Source organism: Canis lupus, chromosome 5, assembly GCF_003254725.2.
Source record: "Canis lupus dingo isolate Sandy chromosome 5, ASM325472v2, whole genome shotgun sequence".
In the NCBI taxonomy this organism is placed as follows: Eukaryota; Metazoa; Chordata; class Mammalia; order Carnivora; family Canidae; genus Canis; species Canis lupus.
This window is the reverse complement of record NC_064247.1, coordinates 68,087,730-68,096,603: the sequence shown is the minus strand read 5'-3', so window position 1 is coordinate 68,096,603 and position 8,874 is coordinate 68,087,730. Positions and strand designations below refer to the sequence as shown.

General features: G+C 50.6%; 1 long non-coding RNA gene across 1 annotated transcript; it reads right to left on the bottom strand.

Moving 5' to 3' along the window:
* Positions 1 to 334: 334 nt before the first annotated feature.
* LOC112646753 (uncharacterized) lies at positions 335 to 7,441 on the bottom strand. The gene is made up of 3 exons (XR_007410936.1): positions 7,168 to 7,441; positions 6,227 to 6,315; positions 335 to 588 (listed from the first exon to the last, which is right to left on the bottom strand). It is a non-coding gene; the product is annotated as an uncharacterized LOC112646753 (long non-coding RNA).
* Between the last annotated feature and the right edge of the window lie 1,433 nt (positions 7,442 to 8,874).

The following is an 8,874-nucleotide window of genomic DNA, read 5'->3' as shown; positions in this document are numbered from 1 at the left end:
TGCCTTAGTGCACGTCAGCACCTCCCTTGCCTCCTCTTCCCTCTGTCCCCAGGTTCTGTTTTACTTCCAAGACAGCTTCTGCATCCACCCCTTCCCTCCAAGCCCTGGAGTCCCCTCTCAGGCCAGACATCAGTAACAGCCTCCTTCCCAGCCTCTTTGCCTCCTCCAGCCCATCCCTTCCCCCTCTCCTCCCACTGGAGCCAATGGAGCACTTAATGTACAAATACCCCTCCTGCCCCTAGACTGAGAGTGGGTATTCCGGGATCCGCTGGCCCATTCATCAGGCCCCAGGAACAGACACAGAGAAAGCCAGCTGAAAGTTTTTACTCTTCCTTTTTTTTTTTTTTAAATTTTTTTTATTTATTTATGATAGACACACAGTGAGAGAGAGAGAGAGGCAGAGACACAGGCAGAGGGTGAAGCAGGCTCCACGCACCGGGAGCCCGACGTGGGGGTTCGATCCCGGGTCTCCAGGATCGCGCCCTGGGCCAAAGGCAGGCGCCAAACCGCCGCGCCACCCAGGGATCCCGTTTTTACTCTTCCTAAAGTTCACAGGAAATGTTCTTTCTCAGGGACACATGGCTGCACCTGTAAAGTATCACAATAATCCCTTTGAGTAATGAATGTTTTACTCAAAAACAACTTTAAACTCCAAAATCATAGATTAGCAACAACTTTGCTGTTTGAAATTCCATCATTTAAGAATGAAACATCCTGCTCCCGCCTAGAGAATTTAAGCCACCTTTGCCAGAGAAGAGCCTGGATTTCCAACCCGTGTGCAGAGCTCCAGAATAGCTCTGTGGTTCCCAAGGGAATGGGAGCTGGTCCACTTTGCAGCCCTGACCTGATCCTGGTTTCAGGCAGGCCCACATGGCCCTGCTTTGCACCAAGCCTGTGGAAAAACTGCTTCTCTCACAATTCACCCAAACCCCACCTTCCACAAAATCCTATGAAAGCTCACTCTTTACCTTTGTCAGGTGAGCTGCTCAGGGTTCCTGGTGCAGTGCATAAACGAATCTGCTTTGCCAGACTAGGTGGTCTTAGGCTGGTGGGACCTAAGGTCCAAAAGGACAAGGGCAGTGCCTGTCTCTCCAGTTTATAGAGGCACAATGAACAGCTCCTACATGCCAGGCAGTGGGACACAGCAGTGAGCGACAGGCTCTCAGCATCCCCTGCTTCATCATCACCTGCACTTGCTGAATGAATGGGAGGTGGGGGATGAGGATTACACTGAAGGGAGGGGCTGGCGGGGGGGGGGGGGGGTCTGTATCAGAGAGGTTTGGGACCCGTCAAGGAGAAAAAAACACACATTGAGAGGCAATCATGGGGAAACAGATGGGAGAGAAAGAAATCTACAGGAATGTCTAGGCTTAAAAAGAACCCAAAGGCCATCTGAACATTTCCCTATCTTGAGTCAAAGGTCTGTCGCCTTTCCAAACTCTTTCTGCCAACCCTTAACTCCACCCTCCCTACCAGTCAGATGCTTCCTGGCCATGTTTCAACTCTAAACCCAGACATGGGCTTTCCTTCCCCCCACTGGCCATGCCTGAGGGCTGCACCTGGCTGATGACACGCTGTAAGGCATGGTTCCTTGTGGCAAAATTGGTCTGAGCACCAAGGCCTATTGAGTGCCAGGAGAAGCAAATCCATGAGAGTCCAATGTCCCAAAGCCCAACCAACCCAATGTCATGCAGACCAATGACACCAGTGAACAATCCCAGCTCTCCAGCTCATCCAAGTTAGGTTTCTGCCCTCTGCAGCCAAGATGGTGGAGAGATTGGGTCCCCCTGTACTTATGCACCCATGCTGGCTCGGGTGGATAAAATGCAGACTGACATTGTTGGTTTGATAGCATTCCAATCTCTATAGCCAGGGACTCTCCCTGCACCTAGGACAGTGCCACCACCCCCTGCCCTGGCTGTGGCTGCGGGAAACCACTGGGTAGTATCCACGGTGGCTGCACTGCCCACAGTCAGCCTGCTTTCCCTCACCACGAGCCGGCGAGCCCAAGCCACATCAGTAATATAACTCCACGAAAAAGGCTTTCGCTTGTCTAAGCCCGAACCTAGGGGTTGGCTGGCTTGTTCTGTGAAAGGCCAGATAGTAAATATTTTAGATTTTTCAAGCCATTCAGTCTCTCTCACAACTGCTAGATTGTGTTGTCTTTGCACAAAAACTGCCACAGACATTATACAAACAATTGAACATGGCTGTGTACCACTAGGACTTTCATGAAGGACACTGAAATGTGAATTTTTTTCTTCTTTTTTTTTAGTTTTTTAAAAATGTATTCATGAGAGACAGAGAGAGGCAGAGACACAGGCTCCCAGCAAGGAGCACAATGTGTGACTCGATCCCAGGTCCCCGGGATCACACCCTGAGCTGAAGGCAGACGTTCAACCACTGAGCCACCCAGATGCCCTGAAATTTGAATTTCACGTGATTTTCATGTGCCATAAAATAGTAATCTTCTGTCGATGTTTTTCCCCCCAACAATTTAAAGTGTGAAAATCATTTGTAGCTCACTGGCCAAACCAAAGCAGGCAGCCAGCCAGATTGGGTTTACAGGTTAGTACGCTTACTGTTGGTTTTAATATTTATGTAAGCTTCAAATTTGCACATCTGTATTACATACCCTTTAAAAACCAGGTTTTTGGGTGGGAGGGAGGGGAGAACTCCCGGTCATACTTCTGGCCTCCAGCACACAGGGGCTCCACAGCAGGCCTTTGTCTCAAGGGGAGGTTTGAAATGTTCAGAATTTTCCAAACTCAGGTGGCTTGGGTCTTCAGCCCCTCCTGCAGTACATTTTTGGGTTAAAAGAGTAGATTTGAGGGGCACCTGGGTGGCTCAGTGATTGAGCATCTGCCTTTGGCTCAGGTCCTGGAATCAAGTCCTGCATCGGATTCCCCACAGGGAGCCTGCTTCTCCCTCTAGGTCTCTGCCTCGCTCTCTCTCTCTCATAAATAAATAAAAATCTCAAAGAAAAAAAAAAGTGGATTGGAAGCAAACATTAGAAACATAGTGATCTCAAAGACCAGGAGCGGACATTGGGGCCACTTTGATGAGCTCGTTCTGCATGACCACTTGGAGTTTTTGTGATTAACAATTCTCAGTGACAGAGCAGCCTAAAAACCTTTGGAATGAATCCCAAACACACAAAGGCATGAACAGTTTCTCAGTTTCTGAAATGTACTACGTAAGGACATTTGTATCAGTCTTTGTCAAACGTAGGCTTTCCCTGTCTGTGGAGCTACTGTGTCATGAAGGAATTTGGAAAGTTAATAAAACATGTACATATATGATTGACTAAATAATAAATGTAGAAGAGGTGAATCTCCCCTTCAACAACCCCAATAATTTACACAGATGCTCCCAAGTCAAGGAGGCGGAGCCCAACTCCCCAGTCCTTCTGTGGGCAGTGCACCATGACTTCCTTCCAAAGGGGACAGGATGGAAATGGGAGAGGGGTTAACCTTGCAGTGGTGCAGTCAACATCAACAGCGACAAACTGCATTGATGGCAGTTCTGTGACCCTTCTGTGACTGTTGGTGAGAACGTCCTTGGCCTGGGGAGTCCCCTCCCAAGGGTGACTACCTCCTCTCCTGCACCACAGCTCATCATGGACCCAGCAAGCGCAGCTCATCTGTTCTGGGAGGTTGGCCTGCATGGTTAGGACCCCCGACCATCCGGTCAGTCCCGTCCATGTTTCAGCTTTCTCTTGGGATCGTTCACCTACTCACCATCTCCTACCCCACCAGGTGATCCTCCCACTGCTCTACGCCTTTGCACCACATTCTCTCCCAAAGTCACATCTCCACTCAAGGGAGAGTTAATCCCCGAAGGAGGGTCTTAAAGTTCACAGAGATGAGGGGAGACCTGGGGTGGAGGGGGCTTGTTGGGGGCACCAAGGCCATTTCCCCAGGAGTAAGTAGAGAGCCAGCCTCTCATCTCAGGGTCAGTGGGGGTGGCGGCCTCTTCAAGAGCTCCAGCCCATGTCCACATCACACGTGCATTATCAGAGGTGTAGGGGCAGCAAAAGAGGGTTTGCTCCTGACAGGGACCACCCTACCACCCAGCTTTTCATTAGAGGTGTGGGATCTAGGACAGGATTCAGAATGCCAAGGGGGCACAGCCTCCTGGGGTCACTGTGAAAAAGACTGTCCCCAGGGCCCAGCAATGACTGGCTGTACTGGCATCAGCCAGCCCAGAGCAGAGGAGGAGCCATCAGCCAAGGACAGGCACCACCCAGTCAGGAGTTGCAGGGTGCAAGGAAGCCTCCCAAGGATGCACAGACGTGGCCATGTGATCGAAATCAGCTGTGCGTGCAGGCCAGGCCCAGGTGGCGGAAGCCAGCTTGCCACAGTGAGAGGCTGAATAACAGCCGCTGGAAACATCCACGTTCTGATCTTCAGAATCTGTGAAGAGGTGACCTTATGTGGCAGGAGGGACTTTGCAGGTGTGATTTAGTTAAGGATCTTGAAATGGGGGGATAATCCTGGATGATCCAGGTGGACCTGATGTCATCACAGGTCCTTCTGAGAGGCAGGCAGGAGGGTCAGAGGCCACAAGGAGATATGCTGGTGGAAGGGGAGAGGGATAGAGAGGGAAGGAAGAGGCTGTGTTACTGGCTTGAAGATGGAAGAAGGATTTCTAGAAGATGGGAGAGGCAGGGGAGAAATTCTCCTCTAGATCCTCCAGCAAGAACACAGCCCTGCTGGCACCCTGATTTCAGACGTGTAACCCCCCTGAACTGTAAGAGAATAAGTTAATACAGTCTTAAGCCACTAAATGTGTAGTTTGTTCCAGCAGCAATGGGAAACGAACACACTGCTGTCAATCAAGTGAAGTCTTTCTCCCTGCCATCATCTCTCCTCCCTCCTTCAGCTGTGAGCCTGCAGGGACCAGAAACAGGCTTGCCAGATGTAGCAGACCGGGATACAGGAGCTCAGTCAAATTTGAATTTCAAATGAATAATTTCTTGGTATAGTCCCAAATGTTGCATGGGACATGCTAACACTAAAATGAAATTATTTGGGGCACCTAGGTGGCTCAGTCAGTGAAGGGTTGGCTCAGGTCATTGGGCTACCCACTCCACAGGGAATCTGCTTCTCCCTCTCCCTCTGTCTACCTTGCCCCCTGCTCATGCGTGCTCTCTCTCTAATAAATCAGGGAGGGAGGAGGATGGAAGGAAAAGAAGAAAGAAAAGAAAGAAAGAATCAAGGTCCAAGCTTTATTAGCCAAGACTGGACATTTTTAATTAATGAATTGAGACCACTTGCAATCTCACTGACCTGCTGACCTGGGACCTAATTTCTCAAGAACGGCCCAAAAAAAAAAAAAAAAAAATCATGGGAAAGTTCTGTGCTTTTCCTCAGGGATCTGGAGGGTGGCTCTCTATCAGCAGGTTCAAGGGGCAGCAGGAAATAAAGGTGATGGCATGATTGCGCCTGCAAGGCCCTCTCGAGCCAGGGATAATGAGATAGATGAGCTCAGTCTCTAGCCCAAGGCCAAGGTGCAGTCACCCAGGTGGAAGAGTCCAGTATTTGCTCTGTCTCCTCCCCACCCACCCTGCCCCCACGACCTGCCCCCCACTCCCCACCCCCGCTGGGTTAGGAGCCACTGCAGGGCGGGAAACAGGCTTTTCCCATTTTCCAATGTGCCCACGAGGTGGCGCTCACGATCACGGCGAGACACGTGGCGACAGTCCCAGTTTTTAAAATTTCAGGGGCAGGAGGGTGGTATGTATGTGACTCTTGATCTCGGGGTTTGAGATCAAAGTTTGAGTTCCACGTTGAGGGTAGAGATTACTTACAAATCTTTAAAGCAATAGAAATTGCAGACAAAGGTTAGATTTATAAGGTTGTTGAGAATATAATACAAAGAATTCCTGTGTGCCCTACTCCCAGTGCCCCTATGATTAGCATCTTACATTAGTATGGTACATTTGTCACCATTCATGAAGCAATATTGATTCCTCCTTACATGAGCTCTCCAAGCTGGGACAGTTTCTCAGACTCTCCTTGTTTTTTATGGCCTGGGCAGTTGGAGGCACGCTGGCCTGGTGTTTGTAAGCTCCCCCTCTGTTGGGATTCGTCTGCTGTTTTTCTCATGGATTAGACTAGGGTTGTGGGTTTGGAGGAATGAAGAGCCCAGATGTAAAGCACCTTGTCATCCGTCCTATCAAGGTTACATGCCATCACGGTGACTTATCACAGTTGGTCCTGACCTTGGTCACCTGGCCAGGGTCATGTCCGTCTGGTTTCTCCATCGTACAATCTCTCCTCCTTCCTCCTTCCATACTGTGCTCTTGGAATCCTGTGTTTTTCAAAGGAACATATGATAATTACCTGGCGTTCTAGCCTTTTCCTGCCTCTCTAGTTATCCATTTACAACTTCATCAGTATCTTCAAAGGGGTCATAGAAAGGAGAAGGCAGGAGAAGACAGCCCAAGAACACCTGTGTGAGAAGGGCAAAGGGGTGCTGTGACCCTGTCCTGTGAGCAGCATCCCCACTCCTGGCCCTGCACCTGTCAAGAGGTGCTCAGGGGATGGCTACTTCCCCCACCCTGTCCTCGCCAGCCTCCTTGTAATGGTCAGCAAGATCCCATCGAGTAAGTCTGGTCACACCTCTCACCTACTTAAAAACCCTTCAGCGGTTTTTAAGCGGACCCAAGACGGACCCCACGACTCCCCACACCCTGGGCTGGGCCACATCTCCCTGCACGCATGCCATCCCACTCTGGGAGCACAACTCCCCAGCTCAGAACCTTCACATGGGCCCTTCCACTCCTCCAGATATAAGCACCCCCATCTTCTCCCTACCCTGCAAGCTCCACCTCCCAGAGACCTGCCTGCCCTTCTGTACCACCTGCCCCACAGACGCTGGCATGAAGAATTGGAGGCAGAGGTAAAGTCCCCTGAAGATCGGGGTTCCAGGACAGTATGAAAGACCTCACAAATGAGTCCTGGGGCTCTGGGGAGGGGTGGTGGAGGCTTATTTAAAACCCTCCTGGCTGAAATTCTCATGTTGATTTGGAGGACTGCCTCCCGCCTCCTGCCACGCGATGGTAACACCACACGATGGTAACTGGTAACGTAGGGACACACAGGCCCCTTCAGTGTTCTGTGAAAGCCCCGGTGTGAGTTACATCCTGGTTTTACAACCCACCATTTCTCACCACGATGAAGCCAAAGCCGTGTTTCTGCCGTTGTGGTACACAAGTCTTTCTTCCTCTAAAACCATAAAAGGTGTCAAAACCTCTTCGTTGCTAAAATCATCTGTGCATACGCGCTGCGCTCCGTTGGAAGTGCCTTTGCAGCTGAGCTGAGCAAGGCCTGGGTCACAGCGGGCTCACCTGTGCCCCGCACAGGGGTTTGCCTTATATGGTGAAAAGCAGTGAGCTGGGAGCCTGGCAGGGCTCATAAAGGAAGTCCAAAGTTTCAAAAGAGGCTTTGCAAGGATTTTTTGCAGAAGGGCTGGCCTCTAAGCCTGCAGTATGCTCACTAGCTTTCCGGAAGGGACAGTGTATCTATGGCAACCAGGAATTAGGTGTCAAAGATACATAGAGAGGTCATCCTACTTCCTGCCCAGCAGTTAAAACGAGAACTTGTCACTTGGGGAAGGCCAGCAGAGAGAGGCAGTAGGGTATTATAAATGGGCGGGGTGGGGGGGGGCGGAGATCAGAGGAAGATGCCATTTTGGATCTCAAACAGGGCAATGGTGGGGAATGTCACCACCAGTGAACCATGGTCCAGGCCTGTGCAAAGCGCCCAGCACTTGGCATCTCAACAACCCAGTAGGATAAGTACCACTATTCATCCCATTCTGCAGACAAGACAAACTGAGGCTCAGAGGGTAGCAGCAACTTATCCAAAATAAGGGACTAGTCTACCTAGACCCCTTGTGGGTGGGAGGGACAGACCAGGGGTCCAGGAACCCATCCCTGATGACACTGCTGGAGGGAAGGAGCAAAGTTGGCAGCAGCTGTATCCAATGCAGTGGGACATGGGAACGCTGGCTAGTCCAAACAAGATGCGCCAACAGCACGAAACACACCAGCATTCAGAGACCGGTTTGGAGGGGTGAGTTTTTGTTGTTGTTAAAATTGTTTAAAGCAAAAATTTCAATTTAAAATATCACATTAAGTTTTATTGTGAAATAATTACATGTTCACAGGAAGTTGCAAGGACAGCATGGAGAGGTTCGCTCAGCTTTGCCCTTGGTGACGCCTTCTATAATTATGGCCCAGTGTCACAGTGAGGAAACGGACATGATGTGTGTGTATCCGCACCCCTTCATCCCACGTGGGGATGCATGCAGCCGCCATGCAGTCAAGATGCAGGACAAGTCCCTGACCACAAAGCTCTCCCTCGTGCTACCTCTCAAAAATTTAAAGTAGAGATGACGTGTTGAAATAATATCTTAGCCATATCAGGTTAAATATAAACTAAAATTAATGTTGCCCATTTCTTTTCACGTTTTAGAATGCAGCTACCTGAGGCTTCCTGTATGGGAAACAGCATCCTGTTTTCACTGGACAGGGCTGGCTGGGTTCAGACCCCAATTCCCTGGTTGGGTCAGGTCACCTGACCTCCCAGAGCCTGGCTTCTCTGGAAGAGACCAGTCCCTCAGAGTAAGTGTATAATCACTCACTCACTCAGCCCATTTGTTGGGTGCCCATTGTGTGCTGGGCGCTATGCTAAGGGTGGGGACACAGAAGCCAGCCCTGCTGCTCAGAAACATCAGGTGTCCTTGCCCCCCCCCCCCCCCCCCCCCCCCCCGAGCAAGCGAGGCAGGCAGGGGGATCCCAGAATGTCTCCCCACTCCCGATGCCTCCCTGAACTCACTCTCGGGTAAACAGGCAGCAGGGGCGGT